At 33.5% G+C, this 26,448-nt stretch overlaps 1 pseudogene; it reads left to right on the top strand.

The window, feature by feature from the left end:
- Nucleotides 1–3,078: 3,078 nt before the first annotated feature.
- LOC115514992 overlaps nt 3,079–26,448 on the top strand; it is a 45,279-nt pseudogene continuing 21,909 nt past the window's right edge.

Here is a 26,448-nt window from a genome sequence, read left to right as displayed (position 1 = left end):
TGTATTTCCAGTTCAGCTCATATGGCAGACATAAATGAGCACTTCTACAGAGTACTATCTTACTGGCAACTTACTTGTGTTGAGTATTGAAATTAATAAATATGAACCACAATCCAAGTGTAACTTTCCTGTTCTCCTTGTCTCTAGGAAGTAATGTTATAAGAAATTGACACATTTGGGGTGCCTGGGTGGCTCAGTTGGTTAAGCATCCGACTTTGGCTCAGGTCATGATCGCACAGTTTGTGAGTTTGAGCCCCATATTGGGCTCCGTGCTGACAGCTCAGAGCCTGGAGCCTGCTTTGGTTTCTGTGTCTCCCTCTCTCTCTGCCCTTTCCCTGTTTGCATTCTCTTTCTCTCAAAAATAAATAAACATTTAAAAAATTTAAAAAAAAAGAAATTGACACATTCAGTTTGGCCAAAAGATCCTTGTCATAAGTGTTCTAAAGTGGAGGTCCCCTCCCAACTTTCATGTACTAATACATAGTCCTCATGTAGATCCTATAACTCTTCTTATGGAAAATAAACAACAATAACAATATTAACAATAGACTAAATTTAAAATTTAATTAAAACTTAAGAATATGTTATAATTAACTACAGAGGTAAATATTTTGAGCGGAAAAATGTGTGTGCTAGTTGAAAATCTCATTATTTAGAAAACTATTCATTATAATATGTGAGATAAGATAAGACTATTCATGACTGTTAAAAAATACATAACAATTGAGAAAATTTTGACTAAGAATAACTTCTTCAAGGGAATGTAAAGCTAACATAATTCCAATACACCAGCAAAATTTTAAAAAGTTATTTTTTTATTTTTGAAGAACAATGATGAGCATTATAAATTACTGTGGTCTCCATTTAAACAGTTCCAGTCTTTTCTTACTGAGACACATACTGCTATTTGTCCTCCAATATCCATGTTCTCTTTATTCCTTACAGTCTCAATTTTTTACTGGGCCCATAGTTATTTGGAGAAATGGCTACATTTCTCAGCCTTTCTTGCCACTAGGTGTGATGTTCAGTTTTGAGCAATTGGTTATAAGGAGAACTACTAGGGAGTGTCCTTATAGAAAAGGTGTCCCCATCTTTGTCTCTTTCTCCTCCCTTCTGATTGATATAAAGAGTTGAGTTCCAAAAGCCATCTTCCCCCCCCCCCCCCCAATTGAAGTCCACTTTATTTGAAACTTTCCACATGCCATCCAAGAACCATCTTGGAACATGAGTTAAACTTTCTAGTTATTAGGGCTCTCTATTACTAGTTTGGTAGAACCCCAAAAATGTAAATAATACATCACTCATACCCAACCCCAAACTCCCTCCAGTGAATCTTAATGGTGAACCATTCCCAGGGAATGCTACCTCTGACTTCCCACTTCTATCTTCTGCAACACACTTCAAAACTGCTTTCCTAGAGGCCTTGAAAACAGTGAGTAGTCAAACCACCCTTTTCCTGGTGAGTCTGAATTAGGAGATAATCATTTCAAATTGTCTGGGCACATGATTTCTACATTCTACATTTTTGCATTTGAACATGATGGTCTCGGAAAAACTCTCTAATATGTGAAAAGAAAAAAAGAACTTCAAAAATACATAATTGAGGGCTTTTTTGGGTAATAAAATTTGAACTAAAGTCTAGTGAGACTCTTCAGCACCAAAATGAAAGTTTTCTTTTTACTGGTATTCAACACGGAAAAGATGAGCATGATTTTCCAGGGGCTTTTTTAGGCTTTTGAGCAGTAATAGTTTATAATACAGTGCAAATACAGAGATAACTAAATAATAGTTTTAGTCTAATTTTGCTGGAAGTTTCTCCCAAAGTTTCTAAGTATTCTTCAAAAAATCCACACTATGTTTTCCTTTCCCAATATCTAATGATTAAATATATGTTGATGGTTCTGTTTTTCAAGCTGTAAATGTCTTTAGTATCTTTTCTATGGGCCTCTTGTTTTATTTATTTATTTTTTTTTTAATTTTTTTTTTCAACGTTTATTTATTTTTGGGACAGAGAGAGACAGAGCTGAACGGGGGAGGGGCAGAGAGAGAGGGAGACACAGAATCGGAAACAGGCTCCAGGCTCTGAGCCATCAGCCCAGAGCCCGACGCGGGGCTCGAACTCACGGACCGCAAGATCGTGACCTGGCTGAAGTCGGACGCTTAACCGACTGCGCCACCCAGGCGCCCCAGGCCTCTTGTTTTATACTTAACTTTTATTTTCATAAAATTAGAACTTGATTTGTTCTTATTCTTTCTCTTTATTTTTTCATGCATCTAGAAATTACATAACAGCTGCATCCCAGGCAGCAAATCCATCTGCCCTCTGGTAGAGATTGTGGCACTGAATATGGGACTACTGAGCTAGTCTCTGTGTCTCCTAATATTATTCATCATAGAACTTTGGGCCAGTTTTAGTCTCCTAGGCCTTTTCGGTTTACATTCCTGATTCAAAGAGATGCCAAAAAACTAGCAAGAAAGCATTTATTAAGTTGGACAGTGAGACATTACAGAAATGAAGGCACTGGATAGATGAGTATTTATCTTTACTAGGCCCTAAAGGCAAGACTTGTTCAGATGCTGGCAATTTCTTGGTTTGGTGTTCACACTACTTTCTTCCTCCTTTAGTGTGCCGCAATCCTCAGAGAACTAAAAGAAACAACTATGAATGTAATGTACACATGGAACCATTTCTGGGAATGAGTAAGTAGAGACAAAGTCATGCATCTTTAAAACAAAACCATGACACAAATCTATGCAAGGAAGAAAGTTCATACTTGAATGTTTAGTAAATCAGAACACAAGGTTTGCTAAGATGCTTTGGGCTTAATTCCTTACCGCAAGTCGAGAACTGTATAAAAAGTGCTTCAAATGACTTCTGTAGCAGGGATGGAAGCAGAGCAGCAGTTTTACTGTTTTGTGGTTTTGGTGGGCTTCCATGCCTCAGCTTCCACCGACCCTTGTCTGACTGGGAAGCCAGAAGTCCCTTCTCATTGATCCAGTAAGTTCCAGGTTTCTGACACTGTCAGAAACTTTTTCCTGGTTAGCATTGAAAAATCAAGTCATTTTTTTAATTAGACAATGCAAATCTGTATATCTTCAGACATACTGAAGCTCCTGCAAGTGAGAAACAAAAGCTTCCTGGACTTTGAAAGAATCTTTGACATCATTTCTGCTTTTCTAGTCCAGGCACATTGGCCACCTGGAAAGCAAAGGTTAAGAAGCTTTGACAAGGAAATATGCAAATACAGGTAAAGAATGCTGTCCCCTGCCCTCCTTAATTCTTGTATTTCCTGGTACCACTAGGAAGGGGTGTTTGATTTTTAAAAATGCTTTCATTGGCAATTTCAGGATTTTTTTTTTTTTTGCAATGCTCACTCTAGATCTCATTTCCATAATCGGGTAATTTGCAGATCTTGTACACTTTGGACTCAGGGAATTTGTGGGAAAATATTTTTAATTGGTACTAGCAAAAATTTCTGGCATGAGATTTCTTTAGTGTCAAAACTGAACTATTTCCCAGGAACTCATGACTAGATTGAAAGCTGATGGAAGACAAGGGCTGAGTATAATATATTCATATGTTATCCACAATGTTTAATATGTGGCTGGGTATGTTAGTTACTCAAGAAATACGAGTCATATATGAGAAAATTTATTAGTACCAGATTATAAACAGAATTTTTTGGAAGGGCAAATTCAAAAGTTACTTATTACTTGAGTATTCCTATTCAGAATTAGTTTATCATTTATTCATTCATTCATACATTTGACAAAAATGTACTGGCTTCCTCTGATGTAAAAACAAAACAAGTATATTAATTTAGGGAAGGGTAATTTAAAGAAGATAAGGCATAGCCTCACTCTATAGAGTGTTTAATTCAGTTAAAAAGTAATTATTTAGGGAAAAATGAGAAATATATAAATCTCATACAATGCTAGGGATCCACTAAAAAATTAACAGGAAAAGACAACAAAACAGTCACAAATTTCCTACATCTAAATGATATTAGAACTATAAGTACAACCCGTCTGCATGTTCTAAAATATTGGTATTTGGAATTAAATTTCTAAATGGTGCTGATTAGTTTGCTTTGGCCTGATTTAGATGAGATGATTTAATGTGGAGCATGAGGGGCTAAATTTGACTTCTAGACAATCTTACTGTAATGAAAACCTAAAGAGAGAAAGAGAAAATGAAAACTGGATATGTACAGCTACAATAAGAGCTAAGGACTCTTCACCGAAGACAGAGATGATGTGGCATCAGTTTTCAATCACTGAGAACCGTTTTTAGTCCAAAACTGGTGGTTACCACTGTCCATCTGTCCCCCAATTTGCTCGTTGAGATGACACATACTTATGTACACACTGAGGAAGCTGGAGATCAGAACCAAAGAAAGCCAGCACATTCTCTTGTTGAAGTTGAGAAACCCTAAGTTTAATAATTTGGGGATCAAGTGGCTAATGAATATTTTCTGCCCCAATTGTAGGGGTAGAGGGAATAATTATGAAAAAATAACAACTGATTCCTCCTCTTTTCTTCTTAAGTCTTGTGGATTTTATCTTCATTCACAGTGCAGTTCTTGTAGGCAAGTTGGAAAAGCAGCTTCTTGTGAATGGGAAGGTAAAACATGATATGATAATTATGTATGTAGGTTTGGATAAAAGATGGAAGTAGAGAAGTATGTGAGTATAGAAGCCCCTCTTGTGCACAAATCAAATTTGGTGTAAGGACATAATCAGCAACAGTGAGGATTCCCAGAAGAAATCACTTTCCTTCCCACCATTTCTAATCCTTTTTCAGCTCTCTATGAAAATGCCCCTAATGGGCACTCCAAGATACAAAATATTAGTACATTCATCAAAAATCCCCTCTTGCTTCATGCCATCAGACTGAGGATGGGAAAATGAGCTCAGGGAAATGCTTATGAAATTCTTTGGAATGTAGCTAAATATAGGAAAACATGAATTACTTACTGCCCCACGTAAGTAGTAATTCACTGGGGAAAAAAATGGTGTCTGAAACCACAAAACATTTGATGATTCTTAAATTTGGCAGCACAATCATGAGATCCTCGGCCTTGGTCTTTTTTGGAGAAATCACTATTACTGACATGAGAGTTAGAAGTCATTAGTTTCCTCAAATTATCATGCAAGATTTTTCCTAAACTTAATGTGGTCTAATTAAACATCCCATTTTCAAGGGTGCCTGGATGGCTCAGTCAGTTAAGCCTCTGACTCCTGATTTCGGCCCAGGTCAGGATCTCTGCTTAGGTCAGGATCTCATGGTTCATGAGTTTGAGCCCTGCATCGAGCCTGCTTGGTTGGGATTGTCTCTCTCTCTCTCTCTCTCCCTCTCCCTCTGCCCCTCCCCTTCTCTCACTTTTTCTCTCTCTTTCAAAATAAATAAATAAACTTAAAAAAATAAATATCTCATTTCAGAACCTTGAATTAATGTCAGTCACGTACAGCAAGAAGAGAGATAACAATACCAAAAGTGATGAAAATAAAGTTATTGAAGGCAGCGTACTCTGCCAGGTATAAGATCTCTCTTTCCCTCCCTCTTTCCTTTCTATTATCCATTATAATATAAAGTAACATAACTGTGTGTGTGTGTGTGTACGTGTGTGTGTAACAGGAAAAACAAGAAAGTTCTCCCTTATACTTTCACACTTAGATGAAAGTCTGCTTTCATGTTGCATTTTATTTATATCCTATACACATAAAAAGCTGCATATTTTGTTTCTTCAGAGAATTAAAACATTCATAAAGGCAGGTGCTAAATTAATCCTATTAGATTATATACACTTCTACACCCTGCCCTGCACACAACGTTATGGCCATATGGTTACTAATTACATAGTATATAAAGGATGTAGAAGAGAAGCAGTCCATTTTCAAATCAGGTAGTGAGAGACAGAGTAGTATGTGAATGCTACAGAAAAAAAAAAGAGGACAGGCTGATAAGCTTGAAGGGGTGTTTGTTAGTCCACAATAAAAGGAGACATGGAAAAACAGCAGGCAAACAATAAATTCAAAAAAGATCAGGGAATGTTATTTATAAAAAGGGAAGCAATTGTCATGGAGTATTTAGGATTTGGATCGATAAAAAAGAGGTTTGAGCCTTTTAGCTCCAGAATGAATAAAAATAAAGACCTGGATGTGGAAACTGATGACTGAAGAAGCTTCATATTGGAGAGCAGTGAAAAGGAAGCCTGCTTAACTAAGGAGACACCAAGATAACAGATGATTGTGAAAGCCAGGCTAAGCAGATTCAATTTGACACGACAAGAAATGAGAAATTATTCACCTAGCATACAGGGAGTTTAAAAAAAGAACTTTATGGGGCGCCTGGGTGGCTCAGTCGGTTGGGCATCCGACTTCAGCTCAGGTCATGATCTCACAGCTTGTGAGTTCAAGCCCCGCAGCGGGCTCTGTGCTGACAGCTTGGAGCCTGGAGCCTGCTTTGGATTCTGTGTCTCTTTCTCTTTCTGCCCCTTCCCCACTTGTGCTCTGTCTCTCTCTTTCAAAAATAAATAAAATATAAAATTTTTTTTTTAAAAAACACTCTATAGATGCATAGAGCTTATCAACTTCCAGCTCTGACATTTACTAGCTATTGGATTTTGGACAATTTATCTAGTTTCTCTGATGCTCAACTTTTCTTCTGTAAATAAGATAATGCCTATAGTACATTGCTGTAAGGATTAAATATGCTTACTTATGGAAAGCACTTGGCTTAGTTAATAGTTACACAAAGATTATTAGTTCATTCTTCCTTCCCTCCTTCCTTTAACAGAGTGTTTTGAAAAGTAAGTTATCAAAACAGTTGTTTAGTCAATGAAGAATATTAGAGATTGAAATTAGTAGAAGTAATAAGTAGACAAAAATATAGAATTTTAATATGTCCAATGATTAATGGACATTATTTTTAATAATTTAGCATTGTCTCTAAGACAGAACTTGGGTTGTAACAACACAAGATAGTTTCTATAATCTTAACAGAGAGTTCATTTATAGAAAGGTGTCCTTGTCCTTTTAGGAATCATAATGACAATATTTGGTTTTATGGATATTTTGAGTTCTATAAGTTATCCTTTCCAAGAAGCATTCCTATACTCTTTGAACCTTAGTTAACAAACCTAGTAAAGAGAATGATTCCTGCTTTTAGCACACAACATTTCACTATTAAAAAGGTGACCTGCTTTTAAGAAATACCAAAGTTCCTGGTGGCTCAAAACTTTCTCTATGAAATTGAATGACTGTGCATGTGCAAGTTCTGAAATCTAATACAGACTGTAAAATGGTCTAAACATTCTACAACTATACAAATGGTATGAACTCAAAATATATTTCAAAACTTCCACATTGTCTTTGTTATAGCATAGCTTTCTATTGTTAAACTCTTATTTAGCTAGAAGTGGAAATACTAACAGAATTGAATTCATAGGAAAGCAGGGCTATCTAAATTATAGGTAAGAAAGCTCTTATCAACAACTCCCTTATTTTAGAAATTTCAGAGTACTGTGGAAAAGAAAATAAACTACTTTAATAAATTGATATATTTTCTGGCATCTACTCAAATGAATTTATATTGAATATTATTGAAAGAAATGTCTTGATTTTCAATTTAACTTTCAGTGGTAGAATTGAGCTCATCTGTCTCTTTAAAAAAAGAATTGTTTATACATTGAAGTAGAAATATTAAATCTGCCATTGATGTCTTTTCCACACCCCTTTTGGAGAGTCTGATACCAACTTTCCACTAAGTAGATATTGAAATATCCCTGTTCTAAACTCAAAGCCAAGATCCTGATTAAACCTGCAAGCATACATGAAGAAGCTGAGGTAACCATATTCTTTGTCTTAGGAATTTCTCTTAGGAATGTAAAGGCAGTGCATAGAGACAATATTAACTTAGCGGTGGGTGCCAGGCATGGAAGGTTACAGAGGGACGGGGCAGATTTTAGGGCAGCTATACAGGACCATGTGAATGCAGTAAAATTAGCTCTGTGAAGGGTCATGTGGTCCCAGAAGGAAAGAAATCAAGAAATTAGCATCTTTGGTTCTTGAACGACATAGCAGTCCATCATTACAGAACCATTTTTGACTAGCTTGACTTCCTTCATTTGGATTCCATGATGTTCCCTTGACTTTTTACAATAAATCTCATTTACTAAATGTAGTTTGAGATATTCTTCTTTTATTTTAGTCATATGATACCTGAGTAACATAGAGGCAATAAGTGCCTCACAGATATTCATTTTTAATATATGATAGTATGTTGCAAAAAAATGCTACATAGGAAAAAATATAATTTACATAAGAGTCATAATTTTATATAAAATTCCATGCACACCCTACATCTAAGAAATGTCCAGCCATATGAATTATGAGTCATGGAAGTGTCAACATGTAGTAGACCATTGTCATTCCCAATAAAACAAACCCTGGGGCCTTGGAAGAAACTTCAGGGTTCATCTATCAATTTATTCCACTATAGACAACCCAAGAGAGTCCAAGGTACATTCAAATTTGGGGACATCCTAGATATCTTATGACTGGGTCAGTTCCAATCTCTGGTGTCTCTCCAACCCACACTCCAGTTTGAGACGCCAAGTGTGCTGTGTGAGAAAAGCAAATAGCGAAGAAAGGATGTATCATAAAAATGAAATTACAAGTTGAATTTTTCTAAAATCAGTAAACTAATGAAAAAATTTATTGAGAGAGACTTCATAATAATAAAGGCATAAAACTCCAGCATCACATATTGCATGTTATAAAGCACTCATAGATAAATATACTTTATCCTTAATTATTTTGGCTGCCTCAAAATCTTCCACAACTCTGGAGTTCCTAGTCCTTATGCTTAATCTCCAAATATGACTTGAACTATTAGAAAAATGTGTACCTTTCACCCATTTGGGAATGAGGACTTTGTTATTACATTAAAATCATAAAATCACAAGAGGTCTAGTGGTTACTGAAAATTATTGTGATTGCCTTGTAATAGGAGAATTTCCAAACTTTTCCCTTAATGTGGTTGCAATTTTGAATACTTGGTGTGAGAGAGTCAGTGTGGTAAAGATAAAAAATACTTAAATTTCTCTACTAGAACAAAGACCTGGAGGAAAAGTCTTGAGTTGTGCAAACAATTCATTTTGGTCACCACTTAGAAGATTTATACAAATGTAGAAACACTAAGAGGAAATTATTTTCCTCATCTTTTCAATGTAAAATATTAAAAGGAAATTTTGGCCAAATCTTCCAAGAGCAAATATCACTTGTGTGTAAACAATACCAATCCAACAGAGGGAGCTAAATGCACACAGGGATTGAAGAGATGGCAAAGATTATTAGGAGATTAAAGTCAGGCATATATTTTATTACTTAAACCTAGCTCTCCCTCAGATGGACCCACTGATCTGAAAGAGGATGGGCAGTTGACTCAGAAACCCACTGCCATACTTTCCCTCATTACTAAATCTCTATTCCTTGCCTCCTTTTCATCCAACTATTCCTTTTGCTTCTCCTGCTTTCTTGATGCAATTTCTCTTTTATTTTATTTCTTCCATTTCCTACCTGCTAGGTCTGAAAAGGGCTTCCACAGCTATTATTTATTGCCATTATTGGGGCTTAGGCCACAATGTAATTTCTCACATGCTTGCTAACTGTCTATATTCTCTCAATTCCAATTTTAGTTCCTAATTTGTGCTCTATGCTACAGATTCCATGAGTAAATGATGCAGGGATCAGAAAGGTATCCTAGAGTTATTGGCAATTTAGGCTCTAAGTCAACCAAAGAATTTGGGATGAAATAAAAAATATTACATGTTTCGAATGTGTTCATATTGCTATTCTACTCAAGGTAAATGGCATATAAAAACTTGTAAAGTATTAACTGAATGATATAAGTAAAAGATGTCTTAGAGATTCAAAGGACTGGAAATAAATAGCACTCTTTAATTTTCTGTAAAGTATTAACTGAATGATATAAGTAAAAGATGTCTTAGAGATTCAAAGGACTGGAAATAAATAGCACTCTTTAATTTTCTGAAAGGAAAATAAATATATGCTAGGCTTTTTCAGAGTTAAAAAAAAAAAAAAAGAATGGATCTGCTAATGTCACTGTGCTACTCAAACAAATCCAAATGATTGATAATCAGAATACCTTCCTTAATAATAGGCTATGAATCAAAGACTCCAAAATAAACAATGAAAATATATCTAATGAAAACCATGTTTTTGACCATGATGTTATATTTCAAATTTCACCTAATTTTGTCATTTTTGTTTTAATAGCACTGAAATCTGGAATACAACCACCAAAGGAAAAAAGATGGCACCTATTCTCCAACAATGTGAAATCTTTATAAGAATAGGTACCTCTTTTTAAGACTTTTTTAGTAAAAGCTTCCATATAAACACATGATTGTGCACAAGAATATAGTTTTGACATCATAGCAAATATACCATTGGAATTTTGGTAAGAATTGCATTGAATCTGTAGATCACTTTAGGTAGTATGGACATTTTCACAATATTAACTCTTCAAATCCAAGAACATGTAATATCTTTCCACTTACTTGTGTACATTCTTCTTTATCTCTTTTGCTGGCTTTCTTCTACCTGTCACACAGATTTCTACTTTTCCTCATTCTTTTTTGGACTATACCTTCTACCTCTGTAACTAAATTCTACTCATCTTTAAAAGTACATTTAGGTTCTAGCTCTTCCATCAACCTTCTAATTACTCCAGCTCACAATGTCTATGCTTTTCAGAAGCCTTTTTTCCACTCATATTTTCTAAAGTTGTCCTATGGTTTTCAAACTTGGCCAGGTAGATACTGAACTAGTAATCTAGAGATTTTTAGAAACCATATGATATACTTATATACTTTAATGGAAACTACTTTTTGTCTAAGACTTTGAGGACCTAAAAACAATAAAAAATATTGAACATATCATAGCAAAAATCACATGATATTTAAAGTTAAGCCTCAAATTTCGAAGATATTTCATTCTAGTTAGTGGCCACTTTGGGCCACATTCCCTGAGGGTGTCTTTTCTCTTTCATTCTGCTATTTGTAAAATTTCAATAAACATTTTTCTGAATGGTGGGATTACTTTTCCTCTTTTCTTCTTGTCTGCAGGAAGTTCCTTTCCTATTCCTTTTCCAACAGTACTCTGGAACCCTAGAATCTCTTCAGGATTGTAGAAAAATAACCGTATCATGAATTATACGAGAAAAGTAAGGAAATGCCTACTATTAAACCTTCATTAAAAGTCAGAACAAGTAAGTGCTTTATGTTATGTTGAAGCATATGAAAATGTCATATTTGTAGGTAAAAATGGCAAATCATCAGTAATTTTATATGGTTCAACCCAATAGTGTTCTCTTTTCATAATGCCTGAAGTCTGACAGAAACTTTAATAAAAGAAAACTAGGTGTGTCAAGTCTATGAATCTCTCTCTCACACACACACTCAATTTCTTTCATATTTTCTTTCTCTTCTCCCTCTCCCCTTTCCTCTATTTTATTTCAGCATTTTGAATTTTCCAGCTTCATCAATCAACCATCAGCCAGCATAAATTGTGGGGTTTCATTTTCCATTCTAATATACTAATGTGCCGTCTATGATGATGGAGCTCAAATCTCTGACATCTGCTGGCTGAATGCTTTGGCTCATTCTTAACTTAGTTTCAAAGGCAGCACAGTTGTTTTTTGACCAAATCCAATTTGGGTATCCAACCCTCTAAGGTAACACTATGGATATTACCCCTTTTGCATAATTAATTGCATAATTAACACTAAATAACTAATCATTAATGGGATTCACATACTGAGGCAACGCAAAGACTCATGGTGTAACTCATCATGCATCCTTTACCATAATTTATTAGACTACTTTTCTACACATTTAATATTAAAATAGAGGATATCCTCTCAGCTCATTCCACCAACCATGAAAAAAACCGCTTAAATTTGCTGACAGACATTTTTGCAAAGCATTTAATACTTTTAAGTCCAAGTGAAATATTTTTCTATAGTGTTTTTTCAGCATTTACAGTACATTTTAAAGAGTTACAGATAAGGCCTATATATATTTTTTCTAATGCAACACTTGTAATTTTTAAAATTAAGCAATATCATGACATGCCAAATCATAATGACAGTACTGTTATTTTCAGACTCTTTATCAAGATAATTACAGATTTATTAATATTCTCATTGTTTAAACATCCTCATTACCACATTTTTATTAAGTTTTTAATTCAAAACTTAGCAAAAGGAATTATAAGTTTAAAACTAACCTGAAAGAAATTAAGGAGTAGAATGTTTGAGAGTGGGTCAGAGTTATAGGAAGTTCCCCAATTTCTGTTATCTATTTATTCCACAGTATAGTAATATATTTAGGTTAAAAAAAAAGCTAGATTATTTGTGATATTTTGTATCATGAAAATATAAATTATTATTATTTATCTTAAAAGATATACATAAAAAAGGACATGATAAATTAGTTTATATAATTATCATTTAAAGAAACAGTATACAACAAATAGGGAGTGTCAAATTTTACCCAGAGAAATTTTTTCTTTTCTTTCTTTCTTTCTTTCTTTCTTATCCAACTGAGTAAATTTGAAGATCTAGTTGGCTTCATTAAACAATTCATAAAGCAGGCATCATCCCATCTAGCAAGAAGAGGGGGGCTCCTGAGAAGTTTTTTTCTTAAATTTATTTTGGCATTCCCATGATAATCTGAGGTTAGCAAAATTAATACATTTTTTGAGCATTTACCAAATGCATGATTTATGAGAAAAGCCATTTTTGCATGCCTTCCTGGAAAATCACTTGCTGAATTTTAGAAGCTGTGTGCATTTTACACATTTGGGAACTTGACTATTTTGTGTGCATAACCAACCCATTTTTTTTTTGTCTTTTTAAGAATTGTTTATGCCTAAAACAAATTGTCTTTTTTATCTCAAGAAAAAACAAGGCCAATCATAACTGACAATTAACCAGGAAGAAACTAGATTCCCCCTTACTTTCCAAAAGCCCAGCATGACTTTCCAATGATCTTAAGTGACCAACAGATCTAGGAAAATTTGGTCTGTGAAAAAAGTAAGGAAGTTTGACACAATGAGGAAAATTTTTTCTTAAAAGTGTTGACAGAGGGAAGAAGACTGATGTTAAAATTTAACCAAGCCAAATCCTGAGAAAGCATGGTCAGGAGATAAAGACTGGGGGGAATCCGCATATAATAGCAGGGAGAAAAATGTCTTATTTTAAAAGCTAAAGTTATTTCTTTAAATAATTAAATCAACAGACATGCCTAAAAATATAACAAACACTATTTTAATGATGAATAACCTCAGAATGTTAAACATAATTTTCTTTTGTTTTAAATTTTATTTTAGTGTGCTTTGTAGTATAAGTCAAAGTGTCTTCACAACACATTTAAAATCTTTGTAAGAATTGGAATGGGTTTTCTAGAGTACTTACTTGTCCATATGTAAAAGAGAATACAAAAAAGGACAATAGATATCATTTAAACTTTTAATAAATTTCACGTAATGAAGTCTACCTCAGATAAGAAGGCATACGCATTCGTATTTGAGAAGGTTGAGAGAAGCTATATATTTTAATATTAGTCATCAATATTTATTTATTTTCTTATACATTATCTAATTTAAATCAAGTAAGATAGTGGCTTTTATTACAATGTCTACAGAATATTACCCTTGATTACATTTCAATTTTAATAGCTATTAATTCCTATTCATTCTTAAATTATTTATTATAAATTATGTCTATTTCTATTTTGCTTAAAGCTTTCCTCAAACTTTATCCATATGTAGGAATAAACATTCATCTACAGAGAGATTGAATTAAAAAAAATCAAAAACCAGGAGAGATTGGAAGAGATCCAATTTCAGGAGAGAAACTTCAAAGAGCATTTTTATAATATTTCACTATTTTGTTTTAGGATAAGACTAGTTAATTTAACAATTTCCTGATCTTTCTCTTATTTTTATTCCTTCTATTCCTCTGTCTTTATTCATTAACTGTGTTTCTTAGTAACAAGTCTTTGCTGTATAATAATTTTCAAGTTTGCTACAAAACTTTGCTATAATTTCCTAGTAATCTGAGAAGACAACCACAGCTGCAATTTTGAGGCAGACAGTGATTCCTGATACTGGCAGTTTTCCTGAAAAGAAAAAGGAAATATAACTACTCCCACAAGTTTACCACAAATAGTAAGCCTGTGGCAAATTCTAAAATTTGCATACAATTACCATTAAGTTGAACAAAAGTATCATTAACCCTAACAATAGCTGTCTTCAGCTGCTAAAAGAAGGGAATTCAGCCAAGTTTAGCTGTATAACATTTTATAAAGTATATTAATGAGAAGCCTTTAATGGAAATCAAGATATAAGCTCACTGTTTCTCAAACTGGAGTCTGTGCACAGTTTCCTCTGGGAAATGTAAATAAATTCTCAGGGCCCATGAGTACTCTAGTCTGGGAGCCACTAATTTAAATCAGCTAATAAACACTTCTAATATTTCCAAGATTTCCTATAATTGCATTCTTTTAAGGATAATTAATATTTATTCTTTTACAATAATACTAACAATAGGCTTGGCTAGAATTTAAATGCCGCCGATTTAAATGATAAAACTGTATGTTTAGCGTTTTGGGGACTGCTTAAGGTTGTGCTTTTAATGAGTGAGTGATTTCTAATGCAGTGGAGCAATGAAGCAACAGTAGGTATTTGAAAAACTATTGATTCCAAGTAAAAATTGCCTAAAGACTAAATACACAAGGATAGAAAGTATATCATCAAGAAGAATGTGAAAGGTGACATCAGCAAGATGGCAGAATAGGCTGTCCCAGCCCACACACCCCACAGAAACACTGATTTAACAACAATATATGGACCAAAATACATTTATGAGAGATACAGATTCCAGTTAAGAAGTTGCAGAGCACCAGATGAGTACAAATTCAAGAATATCTGAATTGATATGGGTAAGAAGAGCAATTTTACTTCAGCTTCATCAGTCCCTCTCACAAGTCAGCAAAGCTCACCACCAAGAGATATCAATATAAGCCAAAATTTCTCCCTTGGGAAAAGAGAGTGGGTATGAATCCAATACCCTAGGCCTTTCAGTCAACTGCCTAGGTGCTGGTTTCTGTCTTGCCTCACACAGAGCACTGATGGAACTGCCAAGGTCTATATGTCCAAGGCAACTAAGAATACAGAAAAGGAAAGGGTGGCTTACTGCCACCAGCAGGGAGCCGTGAAATTGGGAGAAGATGCACAACTCTAAGACTTCCCCCCAAATAAGTGAGAGGAGTGAAGTGTAACCATCCATGGAAAAAGTTTGAAATTCTCTCCTAGAATCTAGCCAGGCTTAGTGGTGAAGGTCTTTCTCTGCTAAGGCAGCCCTTAAATACAGAGAAAGATAGCTGCTTCTTCATACGTGCAGACACCAACACAAAGCTGTAAGGAACATGAAGAATCTGGAAATGTGATACATCTCAAGGAGCAAAGTAAATCTTCAGTAATCAATCCTAAAGAAATGGAAATCTATGAATAACTTGATAAAGAATCCAAAATAATTGTCTTAAAGAGAAGCTCAGTGAGATACGAAAGAACACACACACAAATGAAATTAGAAAATAATATATCAGCAAAATGCCAATGTCAACAAAGAAGTAGAAAACTTAAAAAAACTGTCCAAATAGTCTAGAGCTAAAGAATATAATAATCGAACTGAAAAATTCAATAGCAGCAGAAGAAAAAAAAAACAGTTAACTCAAAGACAATTTATTTGAAATGATCCAGAGAACAAAAAGAAAGAAAAAGAGGAAAGAAAGCCTATAGGACATATAGGACATCATCAAGAAACCAATGTATTTATTTTGGGAGTCCTAGAAGAAGAGAGAGAGAATGGATGGAAGGTTTATTTAATAAATAATGGCTAAAATATTCTCAAATGTGAGGAGGGAAATGGTCATCTAGATTTATGAATCCCAAAATATTCCAAGAGACCGAACTCAAAGAAATCAATAACAAAATATATAATCAAATTGTCAATAGTAACAGATAAAGAGATTTTTGAAAGCAGCAAGAGAAAAGTAACTCATTACATACAAGGGAACTCTCATAAAACTATCACTGGGTTTTAAAGCAAAAACTGTACAGAAGGAAATGGGATAATTTATTCTAAGTGCTGAAAAACAAAAAACTGACAACCAGGAATATTATATAGAGTAAAAAACTGTCCCTCAGAAATGAAGGAGAGATAGAGACTTTCCCAGAAAAACAAAAGCTGAGGGAGTTCATCACCACCATCTTCCTCACAAGAAATTTTAAAGGTAGTTCTCTGAGTTGAAATGAAAGTACACTAATGAGCAACATGAAAAACAATGGAAGTATGAAACTCACATATAAAAGTAAATATATAGATAAGAATACTGTAATCCTGTAATGGTGATAGGTAAATTACTTCAGTATAAAAGTTAAAAAGATATATTAAAAATAATTATAACAAACTATTTTCTAATGAATACACAATATAAAAGATGTAAGTTGTGATGATAATGTGAAGAGTGTGGGGGTTGGGGGGTGTAAAAGAGTAGCATTTTGTATGCAATTTAAGTTGTAACCAGATTCAAATAGACTGCTCAGATTATAAGATGTTCTATGTAAGCTGATGATAACTGCAAAGAAAATACCTACAGAATATACACAAAGGAAAATGGTAAGGTATCAAAACATAACACTGCAAAAAAATCAATGAAACAAACAAAAAGACAGAAAGAGAGGAAAATAGGAGCAAAAAAACCACAAGGCAAACAGGAAAAAAAATTAACAAAGTGGCAAAGTACTCCCTTATCAATAATTACTTTAAACACAAATAGATTAAATCAAAAGACAGAATAACTGAATAACTAAAAGAACAAGATTCAACATATGCTATCTACAAAAGCTTCACTTTAGTTTTAAGGACATACATAGGCTGAAAGTGAAAGGATGGGAAGAAATATTCCATGCAAATGGTAACTAAGAGAGAACAAGGTTGGCTATACTTATATCAGAAAAATAGACTTTAAGTAAAAAACTGTGACAAAATAGGCTTTAAGTAAAAACCCATAATAGAAATGCAAGGAAGGACATTATACAGTGATAAAATGATCAATTCATCAGGAAAATATGACAGCTATAAATAGTTATGCATCCAACATCAGAGCACCTAAAATATAAAGCAAACATTGACAGAACTAAAAGGAAAAATACCAATTACAATAACAGTAGGAAACTCGAATATTCCACTTTTACTATGGATGGAACATGCATAGAACATAAAACCAATAAGGAAACAGAAGACTTGTACAACACAATAGACCAAATGTACCTAATAGACATATATAGAATATTCCACCCAACATCAACAGAGTAAAAACATTCCTCGCAAGCACGCACACATCTATCTATCCAAGATAGATCATATGTTAGGTCACAAAAGAAATAGTAACAAATTTTAAAAGACTGAAATAATACCAAGTTTATTTTCTAAGCACAATGGAATAAAACTAGAAATCAACAATAGAAGTAAAATTGGAAAATTCATAAACATGTAGAAATTGACACATTCCCAAAAGGTCAACATATTTTTTATTTCAGTTCTAGAGATATTTGAGAGTAGACGAAGGCAATGGTCAAAGAATTAATGACAGGGGTGCCTGGGTGGCTCAATCGGTTAACTGTCCGACTTCAGCTCAGGTCATGATCTCACAGTTCATAGGTTCGAGCTCTGCATCAGGCTGTGTGTTGACAGCTCAGAGCCTGGATTCTGCTTCAGATTCTGTGTCTCACTCCCTCCCTGCCCCTCCCCTGCTTGCACTCTCTCTCTCTCTCAAAAATAAATAAACACTCAAAACAAAACAAAATAAAAAAACAACAAAATTAATGACAGAAAATTTTAGAATTGAAGAATAGCATAATTCCTCAAATTAAAAAAAATAAAATGATTTTCAAACATAATAAAAATAAACCCAAACTATATCAGCCATATTAAGATGAATTATACTGCAGTAACAGATAACTGAAAAATCTGAGTATAACATCAAAGGTATAGTTTTAAATTCATGTTGTATATCCATCATAAGTTTAGTGTGCCTCAGGTTCATGTGTACATTCCAAATCCTAATTGATGGTAATCTCTTCCCTGGGACACCATGGGTCTTGTTACACAGGGCAAGAAGAATAGTGTGAAACCATGTAATGGCCCTTAAAGCTTGTACTAGGCTATTCCAGAGTCACTTTTGCTCCCATTTCACTGTTTGAAACAAGTCACATGGCTAATATTAATATCAATGGAACAGGGTTGCATAATCTTTCCACATTAATATGATCTATCATATTCTCATCTAGATTCTATTAATTAGTATCTAATTAGGAAACATAAACAACTCTAAGTATTTCAAGCAAAAGTATATAATATAGGGAATTGTTTACAATGTATTAGAAGGGCTAGAGGAACAAAAGGGAAAGTAGTGTTATTTAAGTGCTGCTGTTCTGTCACTGTTGGAAACACTAACACAACGCATATTGCAGGAATCCAACAGTTCACACTCTTATGGACACTGAAGTATCTGGGAGCCTACATTCATATTGTTGCTGCCATATCCATGCTACCACTGTTGCCTGCTTCTTTTACTGCTAGAGTTTACCTGCTAAAGCTGCTGGACAGCAGAAGCTTTCATTATTGGAGCCAGAAGTGTGAGGTGCTGACATTGCTGGAATGTTGCTGCTGCTACTACCAGGAACAGAAACACAAGAAGGAGAATCAAAGACAAGGTGATATCACAAAAGCAACCAGAGAGAAAAGACACACAAGGAACAATTAGATGAGAAAAGATTGCTGACAACCACAATGGGAGCCAGAGACAATGCAACAACATCTTTAAAGTGCCAAGGAAATACAAATGTTAATTTAGAATTCTGTGTAAAGCTAAATTCATTCAAATGTGAAGTTTAAATAAACATGTTATCTGAAAAGCAAAGACTAAGTTGATTAAATTTCATAAGCCTCGGGGGGCCTGGGTGGCGCAGTCGGTTGGGCGTCCGACTTCGGCCAGGTCACGATCTCGCGGTCCGGGAGTTCGAGCCCCGCGTCAGGCTCTGGGCTGATGGCTCAGAGCCTGGAGCCTGTTTCCGATTCTGTGTCTCCCTCTCTCTCTGCCCCTCCCCCGTTCATGCTCTGTCTCTCTCTGTCCCAAAAATAAATAAACGTTGAAAAAAAAAATTAAAAAAATAAAAAAAATAAATTTCATAAGCCTCACTGAAAGAGCCACTATAGAATGAATTTTAGTAAGAACCGAAACCTGAAAGATTATGAGAGGAAATTTGAAAAAAATATTGTCAACTCTAAACATGATTTAACTATAGATGCAACAATAACAGTCACTATGGATAGGTTAAAAACAAGCTGAAACTAAAATATAAGACCACATACTCGGGAGATGGGAAAGAGTAATGAGGATAACTGAGACTAAAGCATACTAAATTTATTGTATACATAGAAGGATACAGATATCAATTATTTTGTAACCAATAGGTAGTAAGAATAACAATTGAAGGACCAAAAATAAATGTACAGTTAATGTATAGTTTCAAAATCAACAGAGGAAGAAAAGTAGGTGGGATTACCATCTAATAGAAATTAGAACAGGAGGAAAAAAAGATATCAATTTAGCTGTGTTTGGCTCCGTTTATAACCCACAACAGTGGCTTAAAATAGAAGATTATTTTTCTGCCTACAAGAGGTAGGCAGCTGCTAAATTCTGTTGTAAGGTTAACAATGTTTCTGTTGTTCTTTTGGGTACAAGAGAGCTGCTATAGTTACAGCCAGCACATCTGCTTTCCAGGAGGGAAAAAGAGAAAGAAAAAAGTATGACACTGTGCCAGAGAACCTAAAATTCCACAGCAGTCTTCCCTTTATATAGCTTTGGCCAAACTGTGTCACATGCCTAGTCTGTCTTTAGAAACCTTTCCAAGAACAGTCATCTTAACTCATTTTAAGTGTTTTTTTCTTCTTCTTTTTTTAAATACAATACCATCTTTTTTAATGATACTAAAACAAAACAAAATAAAACAAAACAAAACAAAAACCCAACCAGTGACAGAAGAGATTAAAGAAGTTAATTGGGAAAGCAATCCCACTTATAAATAGATCTGTATCACAATGTAGAAATAAATCAAACTCTACCAGTAATCACAATAAATATAAATGGATTAAACTCAGCAATTAGATTAATTTAAAGTTTTAAATGTATCCAGCTAAATGTCCCTTAACACAAAGTAACATGACAACAAAAAGGCTAACTAGTGAAGCTCCATTAATATCAAATACACAAGACTTCAAAGTAAAAATAATCATGAGATAAAGAGAGTTATTGCATATTTACAAAAGTAATGAATCAAATTAATGATAGAGCTCCCAGAAACTTTCAAAATTATTACCAAATAAAGAAAACTAAATTTTCCATAGCTACAAGGAAAATTTTTAAATCTACAAAGACAGTGGAAAATGTTAACATACATCTTTAGAAAGTAATATATAAATCAGATAAAGCATTAGTAAACAATATTGAATAAGCTTTGAATATACAAATAACAAGTTTGGCAAACGTATTTAAGTTCCCTAAGTCTCACTTTCATTTCATCTGGGCAGTGAAGACAGTAATGTCATCTTGCTTAGAAGACTTTTATGAGGCTTAAAAGAATTGAGATGTAAATTGAGTAGTACTATGTTTGGACATCAGAAAGACTCAGTAGAGAAAACCAGCAGAAACTATTGTTGGAATAGTGCTGTTAGTAGAATCAGCAAGAGCTGTAGTTGTGGTCGTAGTAGCAGCAGCAGTAGTGATAGTGACATCATCTATTCTCACATTTCTTCCATACTCTCATAAAAATCACTAAAACTAAGAGATGGTAGAATTAAGTTTCATCATCTTATATTTCTATTTGCACTGATCAGATAAGCATTAAAATGTAATCAGTATTAAGTTTGTATGTGAAAATTTGACTTCCTAACGTTTGCTTAAACATGTTTTTAAAAGACAAAGTATATGCAATATTCTCTTTAAAAGTATTAACATGTAACTATAGATTTGTAAAGGAACACAAAAATCAATATAACATGGCAAATATTTCCATGTTCCTCTAACTTACACCCCTAAATATAAATCTATATATATATATAAATCTATCTATCTATATATATATATAGAATGAAAACTTATGGAAATTTCACATTCTGATTTAATACTCACTATCATATTCCTTGAGGACTCTAGCACCCAACTTGCAAGTTTTATTTCTACCATGATAGTTGCTCCTTACTATCCTTCATAAATCCAGTATTCATAGGAAGGAAACATAGGAAGGAAATCATATCTTGCTCACCTGAATTCCATTGTTGTTTTTCTTCCCCTGTCCTAGCCACCCATTTACAAATACCTATTCTCTCCCTATTTTACTTACCCTAAGGAACTTACTGCCTCATCTTTTTATGCTGACCTCAAAATTTGTCTCAATACCCATTCTTCTTTCAATTCTCAAGAAAAGAGCTGGCACGTCCTTCTCCCCAGAAAGAAACCAAGACCTGATACTACTTAGAATTCTGTAACTTGGTCTTAATGTTGACTGCTCCCAGTGTAGTTAGGAATAGAGGTTCTCAGTTCATGGAGTTGAGACTCAATATTTGTCCTTGAGCAAATCACCATCTGTTCCCGTCAGTCTTCTATTCCCTTAAAATCTTACTTGTCTCCTTTATAATCTTATCTCTCCTCTGTTTATCTTCTTTCATAAGAAATTTCCTCACTGTTGTAGCTCTCAAGATTTTGCCTCTTTCTGAACTTCAGTATATGTTGACTGTAGTTCATCTTTGCTATCAATTACACATTGCCTTGTAATATTATCCATGTTTGGATATCTCTAGGTTCATTAGCTTTTAGATGACATTATGTCATTTGCTTCTCCTACTGGACTTAAACCAGAGCTTCCAACTTATGATTAACTTTATGCAATAAAATAAGATGAATTGATTATAAGTTATATTGTAATTTCATTTCCTTGGATGTAAAGACAATGTGGTATTTTCCTATCTTTGTATTGCATTTTGTTGTTTGTCTTTTTATACCCCATTTCTGCTATGTAAGGAAGGAAATATGTCATCATCATTGAGCATTTACATACTCTCTCTTATTGCTGTTTCTTTCAGTCCTCTTGCATATTACCTGTGTTTTTTGATCATGTGTTCTTTGTCTTGGGGTTTATATTACTGTTTAGTTCTCTTTTTCAATATTGTTTTGGTATTTCTGTGACATACAAAACACTAAAGATACTTATAAGTTTTATAAGTCCATAATATTGTTTTTATTCAACATTTGTTATTTTTGAATACATAAGTCAGTAGTAAAATTTTTGATAAGAAAAAAGGAAATTCATCTTTTTAGAATAGAAGAGGTTAAGCTCTTTTTCTCTGATATATGCTGTTGGCAATCAACAAATGAAGTTCTATGTCTTAGTCCCAAAGGCTAAAACTAAACTGCTTGATAAGTGACAAAGATCTGTATAAATTAAATAGCACGTCAAGTACCTGAGAAACGAATTGAGTCACAGCATATCTAAGTGTAGGAGTGAATGTAGTCACAGTATACCTAAGTAATCTTATGCTATAATCTTTTGTTTTATTTTAATTTAAAACTTATTTTTGTTAATTTTGGAGAAAAAATCCTAAAAGTCAAAACAGACTACTAAAAACACCAGTGAATTTAAAAATCACTTATGAGTTATAAGTGCATTAAAATCCAGCAATTAGAAGGCCACATTTCCCAATCTCCTTTATAATTTGTGTGTTAGGGATCTCTGCTTGAGAGATTTGTGAGTCATCTATAAGCAAAGAATGGTAATTTATAAAATCAGAACAGTAGGACCTTCTTGGGGTCAGTAGAACAACTTGTGGTGGAATGCTTTTAGGGCTTATAAACTTAGAAATAAAAATATAAATAATATAACTGAAATTAACAACACTTGTTATTTATTAAATAGAAGATATATGTAGCACAAAAAAGGATTCTTGAGCTAATAGATTTATCTGAAGAAAATATCAGAAATGCAGTTTAGAGAAACAAATATGGAAAGTATGATAGGGAGATGAAGGGATATGGCATTATAATGTGAATATCCAACGTATATCTAGTTAGAACTCATAATGAATCTAAACATTCAGGAAAACTGATGACTATCAAACAGGATAAATTACAAGATAGTCGACCTCAATTTTTTTAAAAAATCTACCTGTGCAAGTGACATTTTTGAACTAGGAGTACAAGATAGAAAAAGAAACAATAAAGGAAAAAGATCTATCAAGCAAATACTACTGAAACAAACCTAATGGAGCTCTGTTAGTATTTTCTTAAAAATTTGAAATAAAAAATCATTGCTAGAGATAAAGAGGGTTAATGCATAATGATTAAGATTTCAACTATAAATTGAAGAATATGACAATTCTACTCTTTTATATGTATTATTTATACACTTAAATAATACAGCCTTAAAATAGACAAAACAGATTTTTCAGAAAAAAGTAAATACAGTAAAACTTGGACTGCAACTAACTTGTTCTGTGAGTGTTCCATAAGACAAACAAACATTTCTAATAAATTTTAACTTGATAAACAAGCAATGTCTTGCAATATGAGTAGTACATGATGCCAAATGTCACATATTCACAACTGAGACAATGGTTCTTCTCTTGCTCTCTTGCTGAGGGATTGTGGGTGATCTTCTCCCATGTTTGGATGCTCGGTCTCAGGCCACAGTGTTTGAAAGAAATCAGTGATTTTTCAGAATGTCGGGGAGTGCTCCCAACTGGCACTAGTACATTTTTTGTTGCTTTAAAGCAGCTATGGACAGTCCTTTGCTTTTCCATACAAGAGTAAGCTTCGGAATGCTTCTCTTCATTCTAGGTCAGGCTGCCTGAAGATATAGACCCTTTCCCCTGCTGTCTTATTGCCAGTTACATTAAACACAGTATATGACAAGAGTTTATTAACACTGTTAACTGTTAATGAAAAAGATTCCATTGAGCTAATAGATAACAGTGATTCCATTAGTGACAGTGAAGTTCGTCCTACACAGTAACTCTCCTCTCTCTTAACTCCCTCACACCAGCCACGAAGATTTTCAAAGGTAAATGCAGGTTAATTTGTTTATTTTTCTTTACATTTTGTATTTGCTTCATTATTTTGTATTATATTACAGTATTGTAATCATTTTTATATGAATATTTTTGGGTTGTGGAACAAATCATCTGAGTTTCCATTATTTCTATGGGGAAATTTGCTTTGATACACAAGTGCTTTGGATTGAACGAATTATGATCGCAAAGCAAGGTTTTACTATATACCAGTTCACGATCATATTGAAAACTTTAACATACCTTTTTTCAGTAAATGACTGGAAAAGCAGACAAAAATTCATTAAGGAAACAGGAGATTTGAATAACATGATTAGCAAACTTGATCTACTGGAAATATGTTTAAAATGCTGCACCTATCCACTGTAGATTCCATATTTTTTTAAGCATATACAAATTCATTTTTAAAAGTTGAGCACAAAACAGGCCACAAATCCACTTTCAAAGGATAGGTATAATATATACTATAGAATATAAAATATTATACATATATAAAGTATTCATATAATATATGCCATATAATACATAATATATACTAGTATAATATATACTATACGGTGTAATTAAAGCAGAAAATAATAATAAGGAGATGACTAGAAAATCTTAAATTTGGGAAATTGAGAAAAATATTTCTAAATAAGAAAAAGGACAGAAACATAAATTTTTATGGAAATTAGAAAATATCTCAAGCTATTTTATTAATAAGTAAATACTAAAAACACTACAAAGTAGAACATCTGGGTGCAGCTAAAGACATGCTTAGGACAAATATGTATATAACCTTGGTTCTAACAGAAAAGGATGAAGGCTGAAAATTAAGCATTCAAATAAAGAAGCTTAAAATGGAAAAAATAATAACAAAAGTAGTAGAAGGAAGTAAATAATAAAGATAAGAGAAGAAATTAATAAAATATAAAAATAAAACCATAAATTTTTCCATAGTAAAATTAATAAAACTCCAGGAAAACCAATCAAGAAAAATCAAAAGAAATGTTGCACATTTGCACGTGAACACACACACACAATACTGGACATAAAAATGAGAAATAGTAACTACAGCTGAGAAACCGGTAATAGAATACTATAAATAAATTATGGCAGTAAATTTGAAAACTTGGATTAAAAAATTCAAGTTCCTAGAAAAATATAATTTATCAAATTGACTCAAGTGGAAATAGAAAACACAAACTATTGCTAACCCTAAAGTAAATGAATCTAGGTATTCTCCCTCTAGGACTTCTTTCCCATAAAATGTTCTGGTAGATCTCAAGAGCTAAGAACATTTTCTGTACAGAGATGTTACATAAAATAGAATTATAAAAGTTTTGCACCTATATTATAATTATTTTAGAAAGCAAAATAGCATTATTTATCCAGCCATGGATGATAAATTACTTGAAGTGTACTGCTGGATGAAAATGTCCCTAAAATCAACACCAAATCTCATCCCTGATATATGCCTGGAGGATTTTCCATGCTACAGAACTGACAAGTTCCTTTTAAAATCCACACTGCTCAAAATATAAATTATTATGCTATAGTAAAAGTGATTATTATATATTATGGATGTCTATAGGAACACATTCTTAGCAAAAGATCAGATAGTAAATGCTACACCATGACATGATTAAATCAACCATTATGTAACATTGACATTAACCTAAACAGGTACATAATTAAGAAATCCCAAATTGTTTTCCTCAATGGAATATTAAGTAGCCTTTTAAGATTTTCTAATTTTTCATCCTTGTTACATTGCATTTTCTGGTAACCTTCAAATTCTAACAAAGTTTTATTACATGTTAATTGTCTGGTATTGTTCTTCCTTGGGAAATTTAGCACGTGTTCATTCTTGAATTATGGCAGCCAGGACAGAACTAATGTATGCTGGAAATGTCGATTATAAAGTGGCAAGAGATAGCAACAGTTGAGCAGCGACCAATGGTGATATTGTGTTAAGGTGACAATCGACAACCAGGATAGATGTGACAACATGTAAGCATTCCTCCAGGACCTGGAAAATACTGATGGAATGGAGCCTGCTAAAATTCTTCCTGCTAAATGAATAAGCTAAGATTCTGGGCTATTAATATTTGGGTATTAATGGTAGAATCTGGAAATACCTCTTTTAAATATGAAAAATGCTTGGAATTTAGTGTTGAATGAAAAAT

This window comes from Lynx canadensis, chromosome B2 (assembly GCF_007474595.2).
Source record: "Lynx canadensis isolate LIC74 chromosome B2, mLynCan4.pri.v2, whole genome shotgun sequence".
NCBI lineage: Eukaryota > Metazoa > Chordata > Mammalia > Carnivora > Felidae > Lynx > Lynx canadensis.
This window is presented reverse-complemented; position numbering and strand designations above follow the sequence as displayed.